We start from the raw sequence: 25,920 nt of genomic DNA on the forward strand, positions 1-25,920 counted from the left end.
TGAAGAGAATTAAAACAGTATACATTGTTATATCTAGTCAAATGCTTCTGAGAGAATTAAAATAGCAAGTGGTAGTAGGAATTGAGTGAATCACACAGACTCCATCTTGTTACAGATTTCTGGAGCTAGCTTAGCTCCTTTTCTATTCATTTATGGGTTTAGTTTAATTTCTAGCTGAATTGAAAACTTTATATAATTTTGAGAATTTGGGAAAAAGCCATTCACATGAATTACAATTTTGTCAATGTTAACACAAATTCTAAAAACATTTTTACTAACTGTTCATAGGTAGTCTTTAAGAGTTGCCATAGTGTGTCTATATATGTATATAATATATGTATGTGTATATTTAAATAGCTGTAGCCTACATATGTAATATATTTAAATATTTAAATATTTTTTGAAATTTTTAGAATTATTCTATTTAATACTATTTTTAAATAAATTATAAACACATAGACTCTCATAATCCCAACATTCCTTTTCAGTTTTATGAATCTCAAAAGGGAGATTGTTCTAGAAAATCACTTGGAATCTTGCCTCTTCCTTTCTTAAGTTACCTTTGAACATTCTCATATAGATTCTTTAAAGATATGAAAGTAGTTTTTTGAATTGGTAAGAAACTGGTGTCTTAAAGTTGCTTCCTTCCTCACCAAGCACTTAATAAGTGCTGTTCAATGAAAAAATATTAAGAAAAAATAAGAAAGCAAAAAAGTGATATAATAGAAGCAGGGGAGATGTATATTATGAGTACTTATATTGTCTTTTTTTGCTTGTGAGGTGAGGGCAAACATATTAGGGGTATTTAAAGAGAAGGCACTGATTGTATTAGTAGTATTGCCAGTGTACAGTGCTGCAAACCACTTACCCTCGGGAAGAATTGGTTTATGTTTAAAGAAAGGAACTTCTTAAGCACCAGGAATAAAGGCATTCAAGAAAATCTACTTATTCTGACTTTTTAGCAGAAGGGCAAAGCTGCAATAACATGGGATTTAAATATGTTCCAGATTTTAAATCTCCTCTCCTCCCATCAAAGCCATACCACATTTCCTTAGATAATACTTGAGAGCCTCAGATATTATTCTTATAGAATCTTTTCTCCTCTTTTAGTATCTTTACCTTTTACATCTATCCTGATGATCTCTTCTGGAATACCTTTAAAATTGGAGCACTTTAATGCCAGATTATATCTCATTCTTTTTTTAACCCTATCTACAACCACTGCACCCTCCCTAAGAAGGCAGGTGGAACGTATATTTTCATAAAATACATATTTCTCTGTTTATCATGTTATGGAACAAGCCACGTATTTCTTACTTTTGAGAAAAATCCTAAGAGCCTTTTAAAGGCAGCGGCACTTGAACTGAGCCTAAGAGAAGGCAAAGATTCCAAGAGGGAGAGGAATCCAAGCATTATAGAGAGCTTCTGAAAAAGTCAAGATATTAAGGGTATGATGCCATATGTGGGAAACAGGGAGGAGACCAATTTGATTGAAATATAAGGTAAATGATACAAGGAAAGCAGTATGAAAGGAATTTAAAAAGACAGACTCTAGTTAAACTGTGAAAGAATTGTATTGAACAAATACTTAATTTGTTTTTTATTCTAGAGGCTGTCTTGGAGAAGTAGAAGCTTCTTGAGGAGGACAGTGACAAGGTGGATATGTTAAGGCTAAGCATGGCTTTATCGAATTTCTAATTTGCCACATCCTGACAAAACTTCCACTTCAACCTTCTCTATGATACACAAAATAACTTCCTCTTTATTTCTTTTTAAAAAATTAAAAAAAATTTTCAGGATACATGTCAATACAATTACTAATAATTGTTTTCTGACATTTTGCTATCCATGTTCTTCCCCTCTCTCTCCTTTCCTTCCTTCTCTCCAAGACAGCAAGCATATATTATACATGTGTTACCATGCAATACATATTTCCATGTTCACCATGTTGTGAGAAAAGACACATATCACATATACCTAAGAAAAATTCATAGAGAAAATAAAGTGAAGAATGGTATGCTGCAATCTGCATTCAGACTACATTGTCAGCTCCTTTTATGGCTATGGGTAACCTTTTGCACCAAGAATCCCTTGGAGTTTTCCTGAATCCTTGCATTGCTGATAATAGTTAAATCATTCAGAGTTGATCATTGTACATTACTGCTTTTAGTTTGTACAATATGCTCCTCAGTTTTCCCATTTCATTTCTGCAATTTGGAAAAATTTAGGAATCTCACATTTTGATATAACTTTTATCCACACATACACACAACTTTTCTAGCTAAGGCTAATCCATTTTCACCACAGTGCTTCTCAACTTTGTGCAAACCACATAAAAAACTTATGTCCTAAGCTCCTCCTTTGGGTTGTGACATTTGTATTTATTGGTAAAGCCTATTGAAAACATATGCACTTATGTAATACTATGTACCTTTCAAAGTATTAAGATACATAAGTTTTTTTTTATTATTTTAGAAATAATTAACCATAATATCAGATTCCCTCATTCCCTTTAGGTGATTCTTATTATGGTAGAAAAAATTAATTTTTGAGTCAACAAAGATTTTATAAGAATAATATAGTCTTCATAACATAGGTCCTGACATGCTCAAAAAGAATAGGAATCTGAAGGTACATTTCTTCTGGTTTCTGGCAAAGTATTCCCTTAGAATTTCCAGTGAATTTTGACTTGACTTAAGAACTGGTAGGGTCTAAATTTGACTGAATAATTAGCACTCCCATCCTAAGAGATCATAAAAGCAAGTCACCAGAAGCCTGGAGAGAGAATGTATTAGGTAGCAGTGAGCCACTTAGCTTCCATGGAAATTATAGAAAGATTGCAGCCAAGACTGATACCAAATTCAACATTGGTTGTGTATAGAGTATGCTGAGGGAAGATTTATGTCAATGACTTTTTGTCTATCCACTTTCCCTCACTTCAGATCTAATTTGCTAGTTCTTCATTTCCTTCTCCATTTTCTCTCCCTTTCCTAGAAAAGTTCATACTCCAGTGAGAGAGACAGTATATAAACAATATTATTTATATAATAAAGATTGAAGGGAATCATGGGGGAGAGGGGGAGGAATAACATGGAGAAGGGAGGAATGTTAAAAAAAAGGAATAAGAGAAGGATTTCTGCTAGTTGTGGGATTTGAATTGAGTTTTCAAGGGAGCCAAGGAAATTGGTAGACTAGTTTGAGAAGGGGAATAATTCTAGGTGTTTGGACAGTGAAACAGCAGAGTCAGAACATGGAATGTCACATACCAGGAATAGAAAAAAACACCTAATGTGGCTGGATCATAGAACATATGGAGCAGAGTAAATTATAAGAAAACTAGAAAGAAAAGGAGAAAATTTGTGAATGACTTCTAAAGCCAAGCTAAGGGTCTTATATTTTATCATCACACCAATATGGCGCCATATTTTTAAGTAGATAAGAGCACTAAGATGTTGGCTGTGTGAGTTGAGAGAAGGGAATATTTATCAATGATTAAGACTATTATGGTACCTTTTATGGTACTAAAAATTGGGAAGTTTGGAACATGAGAGGTTTTTGAGAAAAAATAATTCTCTGTTTTAGACATGGTGATTTGAGATGCCTGTGGGAATTCAATTCAAAATGTTGAAAAGTCAGTTGTGATGTAAGACTCTAGTCTAGGTTGAGGTTATATAAATACATATAGGAATCATCTGAATATAGATGATAATTAAGCCTATGGGACCTAATGAGTTCACAAGTTATAGTATAGAAGGAGAACAAAACAGCTCCCAGTACGGAGCCTGGGGAAATAACCATAGTTTCTTGTTGTAAGCTGGATGAAGACTTGGCAAAGGTGACTAAGAAGAATGGTCAACCAGTTAGGAGAAGAATGAGAAACAAAAAACATCATGAAAGTATATAAAAGAGAGTATTGCCAGGAAAAAAGAGTGATCATTAGATTACTAATCAATTACTCCATGGACAAGAATTGAGGGCCTACTATGTGCTAACACTATAAATGCAAAGACAAAGGAAACTGTTACCCTCAAGGAGATAATATAGGGGAAATAACATGTACATGTCTATATCAAATGTGTTTTTGAAATAGACATGTTTACACACATATATATGTATATCTGGATATACCCAATCTAGATATATACACATGTGTATAGAATGTTTTATGCATGTGTACATGTTTTATTTATATGTACTTATATAAATAGAGAATGCTTTATAAACCTCAAAATTTTAGCTATTATTGTTATCATGATTGAAGATGTATAAATAGATACTTAGATGCATAGACACGCTAAGAAAATAAAGATAACTTGAAGGAATGATGAACAACCTATGAGAAGTCATTGAAGCAGAAATAAAATATGCAAAATGGCAGGGAATTCATATTGGCTAGAATTTAGATGAAGGAAAATAATTTTCAAGATGCTTGAAAGGTATATTGGAGACATATTATGATAGGCTTTAAGATATCCAACAGGATTTCTTTGATTTGTTCCCAGTGTTAATAAGAAGTTATTGGGTGAAGAAAATTTCAACCTGTACTCCAAGAAATGGTACTTTGCTGGTTGTCTGGAACTATAGTCAGAATAAACAATATAGGTCTTAAGAGTCAAGTTAATATTCTTGAAGCCAATATCATGAGCATCAGAAGCAAAGAGGAAAACATTATCAGAGGTGGGGCCCAGGTGCATTATCCAAGGACACTTGGTCTGTAGACAATATAGAGAAAGTTATCAAAACATAAACATCTCCCAAGTCTGGTCCAGGTTCAAAAGAAAGGCCTAAATTCTTTGCAACATAAAGAATTTATATAAGCATGTCAGACACTTTAACCCAAATTAACGCAGCTTCTTCATTTTCACTAATATTGGATTAGCCTAAGAGAAGAGAGCAAAGTTTAAAATCGATCAAAATGTGTTTCTTCCCTAATCTCCAGAATGATTTTTCCAGCATTATCCTTCTCCTTCTCAGCTAGCGATTTAAAGGGAAATTAGTCAGTTAGTAAAAAAAGTATTTATTTTGTGCCTACTATATACCAAGTATTATTCTATATGCTGGTGATACAACAAAAAATAAGAAATGATCTTTTTGCTCTACAGGAGGTCACACAGTCTAAAAGAGGAGATAAACTTCAAATACCTGTGCAAAAAAAATTCTAAGTATAGGATAAATTGGGATAATCATTAGAGGGAAAGCATTAGAATTAAGGGAGAATAGGAAAAGGCTTCCTGTAGAAGGAAAGATTTTTATAACTTAGATCACAGGAATTATTTTGAAAATTCTAAATGAATACAGAATTTTTTATTTTCCTCTGTTTTTCTGTTACATAGTGATTGTATACTCATTTAAATATCTTGACATTTTAAATTTGAAATTATTTTTAAGTAATGATATAGATTTGTCATAGTCAGTAAGCATTTTTACAAGGTATTTCTGTCTTTTACTTGGCTATGTGAAATAATCGAATAGTCAGCAGCAAAATATATTTGAAAAGCTTATTTTTTACAATAAATATTTAGATAAAATATATGCTTAAGATTTATCAAAAACAACACACTCATAAATTTTTAAAGTTTTTTATCCTTTTTGCTTACCCAGATTTCTCTCTGTCTCTCTTTTTTTCTATTTATGAAAGATGCTAATTTTGAGTCCTCCTTGGCACAGTAGAAATATAAAAGTCTCTTCCCATTTGATTCCTGATTCTTCTCTACATTTTGATTTATGCCTAACTCTGAATGAGGAATAAGCCAGTCAACTAGTATCTGAAAATTTTTACTTCTGTAATACAGAAGTATTAAAAAATCTGTTTGAAGTCCACAATCTCCCTGAAGAGTCAGGGTTTTAAATTCTGGATCTATTGATGCTAGGGTCTGATTTTATTTTATTTTTTGAGGGAAAAAATAGTGGTGGCAAATACTTTGCTATATCTTTTTTTAATAGACATTATATATGTATATACATATAAATTTCAGCTAAATATGTTTAGAATTAATTTTTATAGAATTCATCCTTCTATGAATATGAGAATCTTTTTAACTTTTCTAGCAATAAAAGATCAAAACAATTGTATTCTTAAAAAGAGAAAAATGAAAAAAAATGTGCAAGTGACTGGATTTAAGACACCCATAACAAATTTAGTGGGAGCTATTGTTGATTTCCCTGAATTTAGACTAAAAAAGATCTGGATTCAAAATCAATACCACTAACATACTGGCTATGTGACTTTGGCCAATCATTTAACCTATCTGAATCACAATGTAAAATGAAGCTCCTATAAAGGAGAGCTAATTATTTGCTTTACCTACTTCAAAGAGTTTTTAGGAGGAAACTCTATGGAATTGTTCTAATGCTGAAGCTTCTCCCCCCCACCAAAAAAAAAAAAAAGGTTGCTCATGCTTTGTGGATAAGCCCTCAGTCATAACCACTGTTCATAAGTGCCCACGGTTTTATATGCTTTTATTAGGTGTACTGAAAACTCAGATTAAAACAAAAGAAGCTTTAATCAAACAACATAGTGAATAAAATGACAGAAACAGATCCGCCCCATGTATACTTCTGGCATCCTTTGTCAAATGGTACCATGTTGCCACTAGGGAAGGCATGTATCCTGAGCATAGATACACTCCAGAAACATATGCAGGAGACAGAAATATAGATAGCATGTGGCCAGAACACACACATGGGAACAGGGAAGCATATATCACTGGAGAACTGATATCTGATGCAGCAGATCTACTGATGTCCTCTGGGGATGTCATTATTCTGCTCTCTGCTGGGCATCACATCTCTACTTTCCAACATGCTGTCTCTCTTGGGAGTCTCCACTGATCTTATGGATGCCAAGCTGGGCTGTGCAATTATGTCTAAACTGCAAAGTGTGATTCTAATGAAGAGAATTATAGGCATTATGACTGACTGTTTGTGAAATGAATTTGGACAAGTTTCAATCCAACACCCCCATGGGCAGCCACCTACAACATCTACACATTGTGGTTGCCATGCTACCAAGCTTATTCCAAGGGAGTAGAATTAGGCATAAGGATGCATTAGTTAGTGAGTAAACATATAAACACCTACTATGTTCCAGTTACTGTGCTAAGCATGGGATACAGAGGCAGAAGTCATTTAAACCTTTTAATCAATATCAGTGAGTATACTATTAAAGACCTCCTCTGATGTTTTTTCATGATGTCAATGGGATCCTGGTCTCTTTGTAGACTGTGCTAACAGAGTACAAATTCTTGGCAAGTTCTACCAGTCTAGAAAAAATCTGGAAAGAGAGAGATGCTATATCTAATTATTCCCATTTTATAGATGAGGAAATTCAGGTGACAGAGGTTAAGTGACTTTCTCAGAGTCACATAGCTAGTGTCTCAGGCTGAATTTTAACTTTGGTCCTCTTGACCCCAGGTCTAGAACTCTATACACTATACCATTAAGCTGCCTCTTTTCTGAAGACAACCCATGCTTAAACTAGGCAAAGTTCACTGCTACAATGCTGGCTCCTTGGTAGAGTACTTTTGTTTCTTTTTGCTATAGTAACTTGTAAAATAATGGATTCGCTAGAAGGTTCTGACAGCACTGTTGGAGGAAAAAAATGGGAGCAGAAAGTGAGAAAAAGGAAGTGATTTGCATAAATGATTTCTCCTTGGGGTGGGAGAAATGGAGGAAGGAATAACCATATCTACGAAATCAATTTTGTTCAGCAGCAAGAATTCAATATGACCGATAGTTGAACTCAGAACATCTCCCTTGTCTTATGGCCAAGATCATGGCATAGGGTCTCTTAGAGCCATTCTGTAATAGTTTTGATGGCTCCTCTTAAGCAGCCATTCATGATGGCTCCTGATATTTTATGTCATTCCTTCCTATTACAGTTTTTCAATTGAAGATCAAACATAAACCACAAATCTTGCAAATGTTAGGTAGACCAGCCTACCTGCCACATGTCAGCTCTCTCCCCACAAGATTCTTGAATGATCAGAACTTTAAGTGGAGCCAGAGATGAATTATATAAGTAAAGACAGTACTACTTGAAATTAACTCTTGATTAGTTCAGAGGTGAGCAATATAGTGTACAAATTAAATATGGTCTGAAAATCAATTCCTCATACATAAGTGACAAATTATATAAATATATAGTTCTCAAAAAAATAATTACATACTAATAATGACTCTATAAAGGATTATGCAAATCATTAATAACAAGAGAAATATGCAACCAAATTACCTCACACATCATTAACTGACAGGTTTTAAAATATAAGAATATTTAATATTAGACTTTGAAAGACTTAGGAACTCTGATCAACACAATGGCCCACAACATTTATATAGCAGTCATAAAGAAACAAAACTACCTAACTCCAAATCTAGTCCAGATCTGGTCTTATTTACTAATGGTTCCTCTTTTATGAGGGATGGCATACGCTACACTGGAGCTGCTGTAGTCACAGAATTTTCCACTGAGTGGTCAGCTTCGCTGCCCTCTAATATTAGCCCTCTAGTATTAGCTCTAATATTAGGTCAGAACTCACAGCTCTGAAACATACCTGTATAATTGCCAAGGATAAAAAGGCAACAGTTTATACGGTCTAGATATGCTTTTGGCATTTGTCACTCCGCTGGGATGCTATGGCTCCAGAGAGGATTTTTATCCTCAGCTGGAAAATCTACAGCTAATGCAGAAACTATTAATGAAGTTCATTCTGCTCTCCAGCTGCCCAAAGCCCTAGCTCTACTTCATTGCTCTGCCCATACAGGTGGCCCTGACCTTGTCTCTAGGGGAAATGATTGAGCAGAAGCTGCTGCAAAGCTAGCAGCCATAGAAGGGCCTGAATTAATTTTAACATTAACAACCACTGATGACTTAAATTTATCACTTTCCTATAATGAAAAGAAAGTGGAAAAATGGAAGCAAAAATTCAAAGCAAAACAAATTAATGGAGTATGGGTGCCATCTGAAGGAAAACCCCTGCTCCCTAGAAGTTTCTATCACCAAATCTGCCAATCTATTCATAAAAATGGTCACTTTGGCACCAAGGGCATCGTGGACTCTGTTAAGAGAGTATGGATAGCCCCTCTAAAGTGTGTACAGCCTACCTGCCAAGCATATAACCAACATGCCTTTAGTGGCAAAGCCTTTGGTGAGTATCCTCTGACTTACACATCTTTTGAGCACCTTCAGATAGATTTCATAACAATTTCAAAGGCTGGACATTATAAATTTTGTCTAGTCATAGTAGATCAACTGACCAGATGGCCAGAAGCATTTCCTGTGACCCGAGCCATAGCACCTTCTGTTGCTAAAGTACTTTTAAAAGAAATTATTCCTCGCTTTGGCCTGCCAGCACATATTGATTCAGATAGAGGAAGTCATTTAATGATTCTGTCCTAAATCAGATATATTCTTGCTTGGGGATAACTCCCAAATTCCATGTTCCATATCATCCCTTCGTGGTTGCCAAAAACTGTAATGGATAATTTTAGCATTGTGACCTAAACTATATTAATTATTTGGTTGCCATGAATATCCCAAATATAAAAAAAAATACCCAAGACAGCTGGAAATTTGTGGTGATTTAATTAATAGAGTGGAAAGAAATTAAGAAGAAGGAAGAAGGAAAGAGTGTAGGATTTCTCCCACCTGGCTTGTGCCAGGAGGAAGACAAGAGACTCTAGAAAGGTAAGGGTTTGGAGAGTGAAGGAGGAAGGAATCAGTCTTCATTCCAAGAGAGCTCAGCCAAGATGCCTGAACCTGAATCAGCTCAAGTACAAACTCACCACCAAAACCCAGACAAATAGCTGTCACCATGCCAAGATGTCTGAACACTTAACATGCTACCAGTCAGAGCCACCTTTCCTGGGAAAAGAGACAGCCAAAAGGAAGCCCCATGAAAAAAAAAAACCTAGACAACTCTACCCCCCTTTCCTGTATCTCTTCTGCACCAATCATAGCCTAAGCTTGACTTAGGACAGGCCAGGGGTCTGTCAGCTGTTTCTCATTTGTCAATTTCTCTATCAAAAGCCATCCACCTAAACACTCAATCTTCATGCATGTTTACAGACATTCCCGATTTTGTATAGAAAGTAGGGTGGAGTAATGCAAAGTTCCAAAAACATCCTTGATGATCTTCATTGTTACAAAACAGGAGATAGCTAATTCCAATCTTCACGCTATAGAGGTGATGTACTCAGAGTACAGAATATATGGGATGGGAAATGATAAATATGAGAATTTTTTGTACTTGTATTTTTTTCAATGAAAGGGAGGCAGAAATTCAAAGGAGAGAATGTTGATCTTCAAGAAAAAATAATAATGAATTTTTAAAATCGAAGCCTAATTTAAAAATACATGATGTTGGAAAAATAATGAAAAGAAGAACAGACTAATACACTCTTGGTAGAACATTGAAATCATTCAACTATTCTGAAAAATATTCTGGAATTTTGCTAAGAAAAGTATTAAAATGTCCATATTCTTTAACACAGGTTCCACTACACTACATATAATCCAAAGTTAATAAATGATTTAAAAGAGTTCATCCAAACAAACAATATTCATAATATCACCTTTTGTAGTAGCAAGGAAATGGAAATAAAATATTGGCAAATCAAATATAGAATGGCTAAACAATTCCTGGTGTACACACACATACACATACATGGAGGGGGAAAGGGGAAGAGGAAAAGAGGAGGGGAAGAAGAGAGCAAGAATGAAAGAAAGAGAGAGAGAAAGAGAGGGAGACAGACAGAGACAGAGAGAAAGGGGAGTACGAGGAGGAATAAAGCAACAAATTTGGGAAGACATGAATTGAAAGAAAGTGAAGTAAACATATACAAAGATGAGAATAATGTAATAAAAAAGAACAAAACAATAAAAAACTAAATGTGAAATTTAGTGCCCTAACTTGGCCTCAAAGAAGAAATATTATAAGGTAATTCTTCCTATCATATTTTTTTGCAGAACTGAATATGGAAAATAATATCAGACTGTTTTTGATACCTTTGTTAATTTTTCAATATGTTGCAAAAATTAAAGGAGAAATGAGGGTGATTTGTAGGAAGGTAGACTTTTTGGAAAAGTAGGAAGGCAGAAAAAATAAGAGATATAAATTATGCAAAAACAAGATAGCAACAAGAATATATTTTTATTTTTTAATTAAATCTGGCCCTGACTTTCTTTTATACTCTCTGGTGCTTACATATTAATCAATTTTTAAAATATTCACTATTTCCAAAAAAGGACAATTGAATATAGCAAATAATTATTAAGTACTCAATACATGCAAAGCCATACACTTCTGATAAAGTTAATCAAATACAGGTTAGCCGTAGAGTATACTCACATGATTAGAAAAAAATGAAAGGAAAGAGGAAAGTGTGGCAATTGTTTTCAATGCAGTTTGTCTTTCGTATCTGTTCTATAGCTATGTTTATGTGTTCTCCTATTCTGGTTACTTTTCTTCATAATGTGTCTTGTAAAACCAGTAAGAGCTTTAGCTACCAGAAAATATATTTTAAAGTAAAACACAATTATTCCCCTAATCTTAGAGAAGTGTGTTTAAAAAAAGCCAGATCAAAGTGAGAAAGGGGTTGGTTACAAAGTAGATATGCTTAGGAAGTCCCTGGGGTGATGCTTTCTATTATGATTATGTAGTAGAGACTGCAAAAATTTGAGAGGCAAATGGAAAAAAAAAAAGCCTTACAATTTTCCATTTCCTATAAAAGAAGTTCTTTACAGTCTAGTTTTGCTTTTTTCATTTCAAGCCTAGCATATTTGAGAAACATTCGGATTCAAATCCTGAAATTCATTGCAAATAATGATTTAAAAATAAATACTTGATTTCTAGCCCTGCCATTGCTTGCTTCTATTAGTGTAAATTATCTCCTGTGGCCTGGAGAGCTATTGCTCAACTCATTATTTGGTAAATGAGGAAAGATTTCAATTATGTGCCAAATTATCACAAAAACTGAGACTAAGTTATTTTGTTCAAAACACTTTTGGGGATCCTTAGTTAAAAGTTTATACTAAATCTATGATTTATGATGTATTACTTTTAAGTGTTACTGCATTTTATGGTAAAAAATCACTTATTAATGGAGGGGATTGGTGAGAAAGGAGGAAGAATGATGAATGACTACAGTAGAAAATGTAATAGACTCATTCCAGAAATCAATATTTCACTGTTTTTACTTGCAAACTAGATGTTAGACTATGGGCACCTCTGGGACTAAATTTTATCATTTGAAAAAGGAATGGGGAAAATTAGAAACATATGTAACATTTAATTATATACATTTATTTTTTTGTAACCACCAAAGCTCAAGCATTATTTTATTATTAAAAAAAAAAAAGCATATGATCCATTTAAAACCCTGATAAGGATTGCAAATAGCAAGGATTCATCAATACAAGTTGGTGATAGACTCTCATAATTCTTCTTTTTTTTAAACCCTTCCCCTCCATCTTAGAATCAATACTGTATATTGGTTCCAAGGCAGAAGAGCAGTAAGGGCTAGACAATGGGGGTTAAGTGACTTGCCCAGGGTCATACAGCTGGGAAGTGTCTGAGCCCAGATTTGAACCTAAGACCTCCCGTCTCTAGACCTGGCTCTCAATCCACTGAGCTACAGCTGCCCCCTCATAATTCTCATCCATCAGTCCACATTTATCAGGGAGACTGGATTTTGAGCAAACACTATCAAGAAGTGCAGGTTCAGAAATACAGAGAAGTTCCATTTTGGAAAGGGAAAAAAAGTAACCTATGCTGGAGCAATGTTTGGATGTCTAGGATTAAAAAGAGCTAAGAGGGATTGAGAAAAGATATTCATGGTGAAAGAAATAATTTCACTTGTGAACAATGAGCCAGTCTAGAATTAGTTGAAGTGTCAATTCCACCCACCAGAATAAAGGAGAGACATGATAGAGCCAACGCTGAAAGGTAAAAAAAAGAAGACTTAGTGAAGAATGGCTCACAAGGCCTGAGACCCAAAATGGGGAGCAGGGTGGGACTCCAATAAAGATATCATTTTTATTAAAGGAACTGATGTGGTAAATGGAGACAGAGGACTCTTTCTGTGTCCAGAACCATTGGTCTCAAGGAAGTCATGCAGGGGAATGTACAGAGGAGTTGAAAAGAGATGCTCACCAATGATTAGTCACCTCTTGTCATGGGAGGAAAGTTTTAGGAAACAGATTCTATAAAATCTGAGACAACAAACTTCCCAGACAAAGTAGTGAAACAGCAAAAATTTAACTAATAACATAAAACATGACAAGATTTAAGAGTACTCCCAGTTTCCTATAAATGAAGATATTCTCAAAACATTATTGCCTTTAAAAAAATAAACCTCTTTTACTTTCTGTGACTTTTTAAAAGGAAATCTTTTTAAACATTCATGAGACTGATGGATTATTTTTTCAGGAATCAGAAGAAGAATTTTTATTCTCTCCTTGGGCCCTTGAGAGTTACTGAATGCAGTTATAGTTAGAAACCAGTAGATAAAACTGCTCGTGACCCGAAGTCTCAAGCAAACTTGCTCCAAAGTGAAGGGATGACAAAAAGATAAGGACAGTGTTGGGGGGAAGAGTGAGGTAGGGAATAGGAGAACTGGTGAAAGCTCCCAAGTTCTAAGACTTTATCAAGGAAACATTGGATTACATGATCTTAAATATCCCTTCCAGAGCTGAAGTACTAATATTCTCACTGTTGTATAAAAAAAATGATTAGCAATTCATTGAAAAGTTATTAAAATCACAGCTTATTAATAAAATAAATGTTATATAAATATAACATATTCTTTGTGATTTTTTGGATTAGTTGTATTTCTAAGGTTATGACTTGTGTCCTTGTATTCTTTATTCACTGTGCAGAGAGATAAAGAGAAGAAAAAGTATTTAATTTTCCTTACACAATAAGAAAATATGGTAGGGAAGTTGTTTGATTTATTAACAATTTTATTCAGACATATATTGATATGCTAAACTCTCAACTTTTTTTTGCTCACGGTTCATCCTGAGAATAAAGAACAATGAGTTTAACTTTTAAATATTAAACATGCTGGGGGAGGGAAACTTCCATTTTACATTGCTATTTTAAAAACTTTTTCATCATGTTTCTAATTTGTCAAGTGGGGGTGGGGATGGTAGTAGTTATTTTCCTTTTCATTTGTTTTCAGTCTGCTAAATAAAAAGGTTTTAAGTATACCTTAAATGCACAACTGCCAAAATCATCAAAGCTTTTGTGAAAACAATTTTGTTAATAGTCTTTTATATCAAGAGATGGTCTGAAGCAGGTGACCCTGCTAAGAATTTATTTTAAGACTTTTCAGTAGGATAGAGGATCAAACTAGCTATAATTTTACTTTGCATTGACTGTCAGTTGGAAATATATAGGAAAAGATGTTCTATTCATATAATTCCCCATAAAAGGCCTAAAAATTACATATTTCAACATATTCAACTGACAGCCTATGCTTTATTTCACATAAAAATGGTGCATTGAAGAGAAATAAACACTCTGCAACCTATGAAACTCACTTTACAAAGAACAAGTTTTTCTTCTCAGGATATAATTCATAGTGATAAATTGGAAATTAAACATAGATGACTTAATAGTTTAATAATTGCATATGATAATGAGATGGTACAATCATAAGTAACAAAATGAGTCATTTTCCTTTAATTAGTTAAAGATGCCCTTCAGTAAAACGCTTTGACCTTGTTTTTAATGGATTCCTAATTCAGAATTTTCTTTTCTATTTATAAATTGAACTGAACTAAATTAAATGGCAAATATATATATATATACATATATATATATTATATACCCTGTCTACTATTCCTCAGAATATACACATATATTGATTGTTAAAAGGCTTATGTTAAAATCATTTTATAGTTGGTGGCATTTAACAGCGACTTACATCTATATCATGCTCTTGGCAAAATATAACACATCACTTCTCAAGGTATAATGAAGACAAAATGAGATAACATTTGTTGCTTTTAATGAAGTGCCCAGCAGAGAGTAGGCACTTAATAAATACTTCCTTCCTTTGTTCCTTCTAAGGTACTGAAACTATGCTTCCAATAGAATACCACCATAATACCTTAGAAGTAACCTGTAGTCTTAAATATTGGGTCCTGTCAAGCTGGAAAAGCTCAAAATCTGGATCTAGTAATCTTAGCAAACTAAAATATTGGGCTGAATCAAATAGGAAGATTGTGAGAGATCTAAACAAAAAAAATTATATCTTAAGTACCAAAAAATCCCAACTTCAATTACATAATGGAAGGAGCATGACAAAAAATAAGTAACTCATGAAATGATACAAGTTTTTGGTGAAATGAATGTTCAGAGTGAAATTGAAGAATGAAAAAAAACTAAACATCATCTTGGGCTATGCTATTAAAAAAGGTCTACTATCTAGGACAAGGGAAATAATTGCCCTGCTTTTCTCTGCCCTGATCAAACCACAGTGGAGTTATACTAATTTCTGAGGGTCACCCTTTTAGAAAGACTTCCAGAATATCTGTGGAATGATAACCAGCATACTAAAGGGTGTTAAGAACTGACAAGTTCTTATGATGAGGATCAATTGAAAGAATGAGGAGAAATTGGCTTTAGGAAGACAAGACTTAAGAGGGATGTGATCATAGTCTTTAGGAACTTGAAGTCTTCTGGAGGAGGAAATTAATTTGTTCAGGTTGGACTCAAAGGGCAGTACTTTGAATCAGAAATTGCAATTGCAGAGGGATACATCATGGCCAGGGGGCAATGAAAAAAAAACTAACTAAAAAACTTCTAAACAGTTATTGAAATGTGGAACAAACTACATGTAAAAATACTGGGTTGTTGATCCTTCTATGAGGCTTTGGATGAGCATTTCTCAGTTATATTTTAGAGCATATTCTTTTTTAGGTATGGATAGGTCAGGATGGCCTCTTTGAGGTTGCTTTCAACTTTGAATATTCTACAATTTTTCGTAGAAAGATTCTATATTCAATTCAAAGAAAAAATAATTTTTAAATTTTGGCCACCAGGTTGAATCAATGCCTCTATCTTTAAGTATATTTTTGTCTTTCATTACCAATTCTCTATTTTTTTACCATACTATCCCCATCCTTTTCCAAGACTTTTGATGCCAAGTTTTACTGTACTTCCAACTAATCAATACATATTTGTTGTTTTCTTAAAATACTTAGATATATTGTTATTATGGAAGGAATAAAAGACAGCATTTGTTGTAAAATGGTGTGAAACTGAATACCTAAAGAAGATAAGAGACTATTGCTTCCTTAGTGATCTGGGGTGGAACATTTAAAGTAGGAAAGAATATCTAGGGTTTAGAGTGTTTGAGCTGGAAGGTGCCCAACCCATATAGTTACAGTATCAACTTTTATATTCTGTAGGGAAATGTCTGCCTATATTGTTTGTGTTTGAATTACTCTATCAAGTTAATTCAGGAAATAAAATGGGAAGAGAGTGATCCTGAAAGGTAGTTAAGATCTCTGATCTCTTCTCTAACACACAAAAATTTAGAGTACCTTGACAGTATTTTTATGATAGCACTTTCATTCTCATTTAGCCTAAGGTCTTCTGAATCTGAACAGTTTATTTGTATTCTATTGTGTTATATTTTATGTTTTGGTAGTTATAACAATTGAATTTATCAACAACTTAACAAGAAAAATATATATTTCAAATTGATTACATCTTAGTTGAACTATACACATACTAGACTTCATCCTGCTACATCTACTAGGACATCAGTCTTTCCAGGAATGGATTTATGGTCTCCACGAAGATGGATAATGTTTGTGGTCACTATGGTGGTTCACATGTAGCAGCAGTATTCGAGGGTCACTTTCTACACTGAACTGTGTGTACCAATGCTTAAGGTCTCCCCATCCTTCTTGCTTAGGATATGGCAGTATCCTAATCTTCCCAAATCCGGGAAATCTTCTTAAAGGAGGCAGTATTTGAATTGTAAGAGGAGTAAGAGATTCAAAGAAGGACAAATAAAGAGCCATGGAGTCAGAAGAGAATGTCATGTATAAGGAATAGGAAATAGACTGATTTTACAAGGACACAGATCAGTCCAGAAAGATGAGCTGATGTAGGAGAAGGAAAGAATGCTAAATATAAGCTCCTCTATGTAGCAGGTATGCCTTTTAGTATTTAGCATTCTTCCTCCCTCCCACACTAGTTTATCTTTCTCGACTGTTTTTTTTAAAGGAAAGAAACAACTGTATATATTTGGAGGTGATAGAGAAGTAGCCAGTGGACATTAAAACTTTAAATATTAAAAAGAGAGAGGAAATGATGAAAAAGTCAAATTCATGGAGGATGGAGGAGGAAAGGGTGGAATCATGAGCACAATTATTAGTTTTAGGAAGAACTACCCCCTTTTCAGAGCAAAGAAGGGAGAAAAAGAAAAATTAAGCAAATTTGAATTAGAAAACTGGAGAAAAGATAGCTAAAATTTAATGGTCTTGATTTTCTTGGCTTTGTTTAAAGCAAGATATTCTTTCTATTACCAAAGTTGTGGGAGGAGATGGAAAAAGAACACAAATTTATTAAGTAGCTATATTGTGTGCCAGGTCCTGTGCTGAATATTTTATTAAAAAGGAGTAATATCAGTGGCTTTGGGAGAGAAAAAGGGTTTAGAAAAAAAATCCACTACGGAGAATTTAATAGGGAGTTATTGAAGAAAAAGTAGAACAGATTTGTATGCATCAAGGAGGACCCATTTGATAAAATAACATTAATTGTAGTAGTTCCAGTTAACACAATTGCGTGACTATCTCTAGCTACCTTAACCAGTATGGAGTAGGAGATGTAGAGTGTTTTATATCTATTTTTGCCTTAGGGTTTGCAAAATAATTTCTTCAGCTTATGAAATAGGTCTGCTAAGCAAGTGTTATACCTCCATTTAACAGGTACTGAAATTGAAATTCTAAGAAATTTGTATAGCTAATAAATATGTGGATTCTCTCTTTCAAAGACCACACCCCTCATTCCATGTCCAACATTCTTTACATATAACCACAGTGCTGCTTTTAATGAAAGTAGTGCTAAATTTGGAGTCATTGGACTTGAATTCTAATCTGGGCTCCCTTACTTTTGCTCTCCAGATCTTAGATTGTTTTTCTTTAAAATGAAGAATTTTACATGTTGATATTTAAGTTCACTTCTTGCTCTAAATATCAATATCCTTAGCTTTTTAAAAGATGAACATATACCACAGCAGAGTTTGTCCACTTATACCAAAATAGAAATGAGTTTCAGATCAATGTCTAAACGTATCTATTATGGGGGAAGGAGCCTGAGCAAGTCTGAGAGCCCTGGACCAAGAAAATGTGGTGGGATTACGGAGGAAGTCCAAAAGACTTCCTTAAAAAGGAAAAGTGCAAAGAAGTGGGAAGCTGGGTTTGCTGAAGAAGCTGTAATTGCTCATTTTAGTGTCTGTGGTCCAAGACTGGCTCTGCTGGCAGTCAAAAACAAGTCCTCAAACAAGAAATTAACTGTGCTTATTCAGAATCATAGACGACTACATAAAACAGACAGCATTTTAAAGAAATGGTTGTGTGACATTATGATGAGTTCTTCCCTGATATCACACCCTTTGGTTTAAAAAGAAAATATCTTCATTCTATTAGGTTGCATGTCTTCCAAATCACTTCTTTTATATTAAGGATTGGGGTACAAAGAGATAAAGAAGAGTTTGTAACAGAGAATGGAGGAGGTGAAGAGACAAAGAGAATATGGTGGGCTAGAGTGGCAAAGGGAGAGGTACCTCTGATGTTAAGGATGAGAGGGTCAGTGCCTCAATGAGTAGACTTTGGGGAATAATGGAGTTTATTTCTTTTGAGGCTTGGCTGGTATTTGAAACCCCAAGAGCCCCACTTGTCTGGCAGGCTGACTGTCCCTGCTGGCTTTGTTGTTTAGCCAAGGCTAAATGGCTAGCCTAGCCCCCTCTTTCTTTGTTCTTCCTTCAATTTGAATGTGATTGTGAATTTCTTCAATATAAAGTTGTTTAATAATTCTAGTAGTAAAAGAATGGAGTAGTTTTTTTGTTTGTTTGTTTGTTTGTTTGTTTGTTTGTTTGTTTCTGCTTCAGTTGATCCAAAATGGCTCAGCCTCAGCTTTTCTTTCTCCTTCTTCTCTAATCACTGTCTATCTTCTAACTACACAGATGACAAGTGTCCTTCTTGGGAAGGTAAAGGAATAGAAAAGATCTTCAGGGTGATCCCGTGAAGTTTAAGGGATCAGCTCATTTCAGTAGCAGTTGTTCTGTTTATCCTTTAGTTGATGCTCTCAAACTGTCAGGAATCTTCCCTCTTCAGGGTAAGGTAAATGGAGGTGAGATTTTTTCTCCACACGTTGGGATCTAGAGCTCAGGTCCTACCTCCTCTCTCAGCAGAGTTCAGAGGGTGAAAGACCTCTTTTTTCAGCTGTTTCTCCCACAAGCCCCTTCTCCTGCTCCAACTGCCACTTCCCATCCAGGCACATTCCAAATGATGGTTTCTCAATCTCAGTTTTCCTTTCCACATTTCAAATGATTAGAATTCAAGAGCAAAGTGTATGTCTTAATATATGAGTAGTGAGTAAAGTCTCAGATTTTACCTTTTTATCAAATTTCAGCAGAATATAGAAAAGTAAAGAGAAATACATCACATTAAGGATTGCATGCATATCTACCTGATGCTTGAAGTCAAGGACAGTTTCCTTTGTCCTTGTTACAATCATTACTAAGCAAAGTTCCAGACAAAAGTGTTCAGTCACTTCAGTTGTTTCCAACTCTTTGTGATCCCATTAGGGATTTTTTTTTAAACCCTTACCTTCCGTCTTGGAGTCAATACTGTGTATTGGCTCCAAGGCAGAAGAGTGGTAAGGGCTAGGCAATGGGGGTCAAGTGACTTGCCCAGGGTCACACAGCTAGGAAGTGGCTGAGGCCAGATTTGAACCTAGGACCTCCTGTCTCTAGGGCTGACTCTTAATCCACTGAGCTACCCAGCTGCCCCCTAGGGATTTTCTTGACAAAGAAGCTGGAGTGGTTTGCCATTTCCTTCTCCAGTTCATTTTACAGGTAAGGAAACTGAGGCAAATGGTGTTTAAATGACTTTTAGGTCTGTCTGAGGCTGGATTTGAACTTAGATCTTCCTGACCACCTAATGCTACCTACCTGCTCCAGGCATAAAGTAGGTTCTTAGTAAATGTTTGTGAATGAACAAATTTATGGCTATACATATATATATATATATGTATTTAGCATTAGAAGTATTAATGATAATGTTTTTAAATTAGGTCATTTTAGAACTTTAGAATAATTACCATGAATACCTACATATTTCACTTCCTGGTGTAGTTTAAATACCCCAGTGGAACAGGGTAATAGGTTCCTAAATAAATGGAACTTTGGGGAAAATTGTTAATCCTAAAGTCATAAAAGCCAGGTTCAAATTCTTCCTCTGGTATTTATTGACCATCTTTCCTCATATAAATCACTTAACTTCTCTAGACTTTCTTTAAGATCATCATCTGTAAGATGATCCAAAAGAGACTCTCAGCATCTCCCTAAACTTACCCTTTAATTTACATATGAGGAAATTGAGATAGTTTATACTATATGACATACCTGTTACCAAAAGGCAGTAATAGAGTAGAATGTAAACCATGGTTCACTGATGCCAAAAAAAAAAATACTAACTAGTTTATAACAAAAGTTTAGTCTAACTTGCTATGTCCATTCAAAAGAGTTTTTTTCCTTTAAAAGTCAGACTTTGAAAGCTATTATTCTAAAAAAAAAATCTAAATAAGGACAAAATGATGGAACTTAAAAATAAGGGATGATTTTCATCTTTGATAATAAGATACAATGATAGTAATTTCAGCATGCAAGTATTAGTGAACAAGAAGTTTCAAAAAAGTGTAATTTTACCTTAATCAGAGAAAAAAGTACAAAAGGTTGGCCATAATGATCTTTGGATGAATCTAAGATGTAATTCATGTGAACCTTTCTCAGAGGATGCAGATCACAACCTATCTAAACCTTCCTATTCTGAGTGAAAATTGCTCATCTCCTCTAACAAATTTTCCACAAGGATTCCCTCCTAAATATGATCCTTTTCTTGGACATATGGTGCATATACACTGCCCATTAATTATACCTCCCTCTAATTTCAGGCCAAGCATCTCTTCTTCTTTGGTCATATGGACTTTTAATGACATCCTTAATATGATTCTCTTGCATAACTACTGGTTAGCAATATATTGTATTGTACTCATGCCTCCCTCGTAATTATTTGTTGACTTTTGATGACACTCAAATTATTATTTGGAGACTGATATTCTATGATTTATATTTATGAAGTACCTAGCTTTGAAGAATATTACTAAAAATATTGGAACCTTATATCATAGAGAAGAAAGGGTAATTTTACAAAGGTAATTTCAATCTATCAATAGGCAATTATTAAATACTTACTATATCATACTTAAAAAGCTTTTTCTTCTTTCTTTGACTTTTTTTGGTGGTATAGACTTAGAAAAGGTATAATTAGATCAAAGTATATACATATTTTATTAATTTTCTAGGCAGAGTTCCAAATTATTTTGCAGAATTTCTGGTCTAATTTACAGCTCCACCTACAGTGAATTAATAAGTCTGTTACCCTGAAGCCCCTTCAATATTTGTTACATTCACTTTTGGGGGGATGGGTAAATTTTCTTTGGGAAATCATCTTTGCCAATAAAATGGGTTTGAAATAGAACCTCACAATTTGTCTAATTTGCATTTCTCTAACCATGAGTTATTTGGAGCATTTTTAAAATTTGTGTATTGATTACTTGGATTTAATCTTTTGACAACATCTTTGTTTTCTAATCATTTTATTATCTCATGGAGAAATGGCTCTTATTCTCATAAATCCGAATACAGTTTTACATACATACATACATACATAGATACATAAATATGAAAACAGTTTCTTGAATATCTTGTATATAGTACCTACATCAGAGAAACCTTCTTCAGAAAATTCTTCCCCCAGTTCTGTGTTTCCCTACTAATTTAAATTTTCTTAGCTTTGTTGGTACAAAATCTTTTTACTTTTTATAATCACAATTTTCCTCTTATCTTCTGTTATCCCTTAGTCATGACATCTTCCCTTATCCATAGATATGAAAATTAATTTCTCCTATGCTCCTCTTAATGACTTGTTATGTCACTTTTTGTCTAAATCATATATCCAGTTTGAGATTGCAGCACAGGCTGTTGGTCTATACTTAGTTTCTGCCTGACTGCTTTCTAGCTTACCCAGCAGGTTTTGTCAAATAATAGGTTGTGATCTTTTCTTCACTCTTCTCCTTAGTCACTTTCTTTCTGGAAATGTAATCACCACTACCAGGTTAGAACAATTAGCTTGCTTTTAAGCTTGGGTTAATATAAGGCTTTGTAGTGATCACCTTCTCTTATTTGTGGAGTTTATATTAAAAGAAAAGCTTTCATAATCACAAAAGATCAGAGCCCCAATTGAGCAACCTTCCTAACATTCAGACAAAGGTTTAGTGTGTTGTCCTAATTTAGATGCTTTATTAACTCTGCCTAACCTAGAGACTCTTTATGATTATGATAATGAAAAACAGTATTTGAGATATATACAGGTGAAAGCAACTAGCAAAGTATATTATACTATCTATTATTGGATAGAAACAAGAAGGAAAACAAGGGAGAGAGTAAATTCTTTTTGGAACCAGTTTGAAGACATGGGTTAAACTGGTGTCATTTGCCTGAGTCTTCTCTTGTAAGTACACAGGGGCTCACTGGTCCTTCTCAGGCTCTCCTGTCTCTGCAGCAATTCTGCTCTCTTTAACTTTCTTCTTTAATTACATTCTTTCCATTTTTTCCCAATTTGGCCCATTCTTCCCAGGAAAGAAAAAAAATTGTTTAATCTTTGGCCTGACTATGGATATCTTCTGTTCAAAAATGGTGATGATGCTTGAACTCATAATAGGATATTCCTTAAATAGTAAAACACAATATAAATATAAACAATTATTAAATCATACTTCCATAAGAGTTATAAGCTAACAATAACAATAATAATAATAATGAAAGCTTATATTTACATGATACATATTTTATGCCAGAAGGTCTGCTAAATGCTTTACAGTTATCTCATTTGACCATAAAGAATAAAGTTTCTCTCTCTAAACCACAAATTCCAGTATAACAATCAATACTCTTTTTTTTTACATTAGTATTTTGGAACATTATTTTCATATTGTTTCTGATAATTCATATTTCTTCTTTTAGGAATGACAATAGCTCATTTTTCATCTATTAGATCTTTTCAAGGTTGGGATTTAGGTTCTACTCATCTGTTTATCATTTGGGAAGTAGCATTCTGGGGATTGAAGGGTTGGTGAACCATTTAGAGATCATATGCCCAAACTGCACCTTCAGGCTGCCTGTGAGTTCCCCACATTACCCCAGAGAGCAGAGGGAGGAAGTGCTTAATTTGGGCTATTGGGCAGAGGGGTGAGGCATGAAAAAATGCCCTCAAGCACAGTGGAGAAGGGAAGGGGAGCAGCCCCCTCCAGCACACTAGGGCACATATGCCATGTCTTCACCAACACAGACAGAGCAATCCTGTCTGCCAAGAGGAGCAAGATATCACCTCCAGGAAAATCTCTCTTTAATTTACAATCTTTGTTGGCTTCTTCCATGACAGTATAAAACACCTTTGGTGATCATGCTTCTCCTCATTTGAGAGGAATGAAATTGTCTATTTTCTGTCTTTTAAAAAATCTTATGATTTTGACATACAAAATGGCACTTTATTTTAAGGGAACATTTATAGTAGTATTTTTGCTCTGCTGAATCCAATGAATTCTGATAGTCAAGAAGCATTAAGCATGGCAGAATTTTAGATTCTTTATGCTTTTCTTCAGTCAAATGTGTGCCAATAAATATGTGGTTTGTTATAGAATATCATTTGTGAAAGCCTATACATTGCCCTCTCATATCTTTATTATATAAACTTTAAAGGTAGAAAATATAACTAATGAAACAGAAGTCTTTAAAATATGCATAAGATAATATTAAACCATACATAAGATAATATCTAAAAGGGAAATCTCTAAAATGTTCATGGTAGATTTTTAAAATATTGTCATCAATTATTTAACAATATTTAATGAAGTACCTTTCCTTTTTTATTGATACAAAAAAGTTCTCTTTTTATTAACGCATTACTTGGATAAGCCATCTGAGTTTGGGGATAATCTTCACTTCTCAAATCCTTTGCCAGAAGAATATAAACTTTGGAAAGTCTTAACAAGCTGGAAAAGTTTCAAGTCCAGGCTGGCTATAAACTGGTTTTGTTATCCAGGGACCAGCTCCGCTTAGTTTGGAGGGGCTTATTTTCAGAAAACTGGCAACAGGTGATGCTTTTTTTTTGGCCCATGATACCTTCCAAAGGTCATCAACTATGGTTTTAAAGGGATGTTATTTGAAGTGAGTTTATACCCTGATGAAATATCAGAAATTTGAAGTCTGAAATGTCAGTATAAACAGGTTACATTGTCTTTCATTTTTCTAACTATTAAAAAGTTAATGGTACTTTAGTAAAATATAATAAAAGTCAATAAAATGACTACATGCCACCAATAAAATTTCATTAAATTTAAGGATATAGGATTGTCAACTCCATGTTAGTCTATTGCTTTAAGCATAACTTTTAGCTTCAGTTAGAAAAGTATCACCACAGGAACTATTGAGATCATTAGGCTCTTATAGTAGAGTCAAGATGTGAGTCCTTAAGTATATGTTGAATTTTGCTTCTTGTTTCTATATTTAACTGAAATCCAGTGGAGCAAATGTAAGCACTCACAAAGCCACGCTGATGGATTAATCCACATCATGCTGCTTTTCCAAGTTATTATGGGGAGCAGATTAAAAAATATTCAAGTGCAAAAGAAATGCCCATTTTTAAGCAGGAGGAGGGAGATGGCATGAAATAATTTTTAATAAGAGGACTTCATTTTATAATGCTCGTCCTTAATTAAGAAGCCAGAATCAAAGGTATCAAGATATTTAGAGTGCCATTGAAGAAAAAAATTGATATTCTTTCAACTGAAAATCCTCCTCAAAGCACTAGAGGGGAAAAAGGGTTAGCTAAATTTTTAGCAAAACTCACTGACTTCATGGTCTAGTTCCACCAGCTGGAACAGAAATTTACTAACTTTTGAAATGAATTTGCAGATATTTCCCCCCAACAGTACTTTTAAAAACAAAGTCCTAAATGTCCTATGTACGCACTTTAGGTTGTTGGAACAAGCCTTCTGTAAATATCAGTAATCCAGATAAATGGTTAGATATCTAGGTAGATGATCAACAGAGAGAGAGGGATAGATTGGCAGATAGATGGATAGATAGATTATAAATAGGTTGCAAATATATAGGTATAGATGGATATAGATATATTCAATCAAACTTTTTTCTTCTCTATTGATAATATGCAGAAATGTTACCATTTCAAACTCTTCACAATTTATGTGGCATATGAATAAAGAGATGTTGATTTTACATGAGGTGAATTTTCATTTCACAGAATGTGTGTGTACCTATAACTTGTACATTATTTACTCAACCCCATTAACAAGGCTGTAAATCAAGTTCTTATAGTTATTGTAAAACAAATTTGGCAATATTTTCACATGTTTCTAAAATGAAATATTTTGCCTATTAATTCGCCCTCACATCACTTACAAACCCGTGCAGAGCCGTGCACTGTAGTGGTTAGCATGTAATATTTATACAGTCTCCCTTTACAACCCAACCCAACCCCCAGCTAGAGAATAGGGTAGAGATTTTCCTCCATTTATAGAGAAATGTAGGAGGTTT

The 25,920-nt window shown here is 34.2% G+C and overlaps 1 protein-coding gene across 8 annotated transcripts in view; it reads left to right on the top strand.

Moving 5' to 3' along the window:
• Positions 1 to 25,920, top strand: part of CDH18 (cadherin 18) — a 1,512,838-nt gene that overhangs the window by 952,563 nt on the left and 534,355 nt on the right. For 2 of the 8 annotated variants that reach the window (XM_056824271.1, XM_056824269.1), the window contains one exon: positions 1,610 to 1,656. The exons of the other annotated variants lie outside the window; for them this stretch is intronic. The gene's annotated coding sequence lies outside the window, so the exon portion shown is untranslated. The remainder of the gene's footprint in view (positions 1 to 1,609; positions 1,657 to 25,920) is intronic. 8 annotated transcript variants of the gene reach the window in all.

The sequence above is a fragment of the Monodelphis domestica genome, chromosome 3 (genome assembly GCF_027887165.1).
Source record: "Monodelphis domestica isolate mMonDom1 chromosome 3, mMonDom1.pri, whole genome shotgun sequence".
Classification (NCBI taxonomy): Eukaryota; Metazoa; Chordata; class Mammalia; order Didelphimorphia; family Didelphidae; genus Monodelphis; species Monodelphis domestica.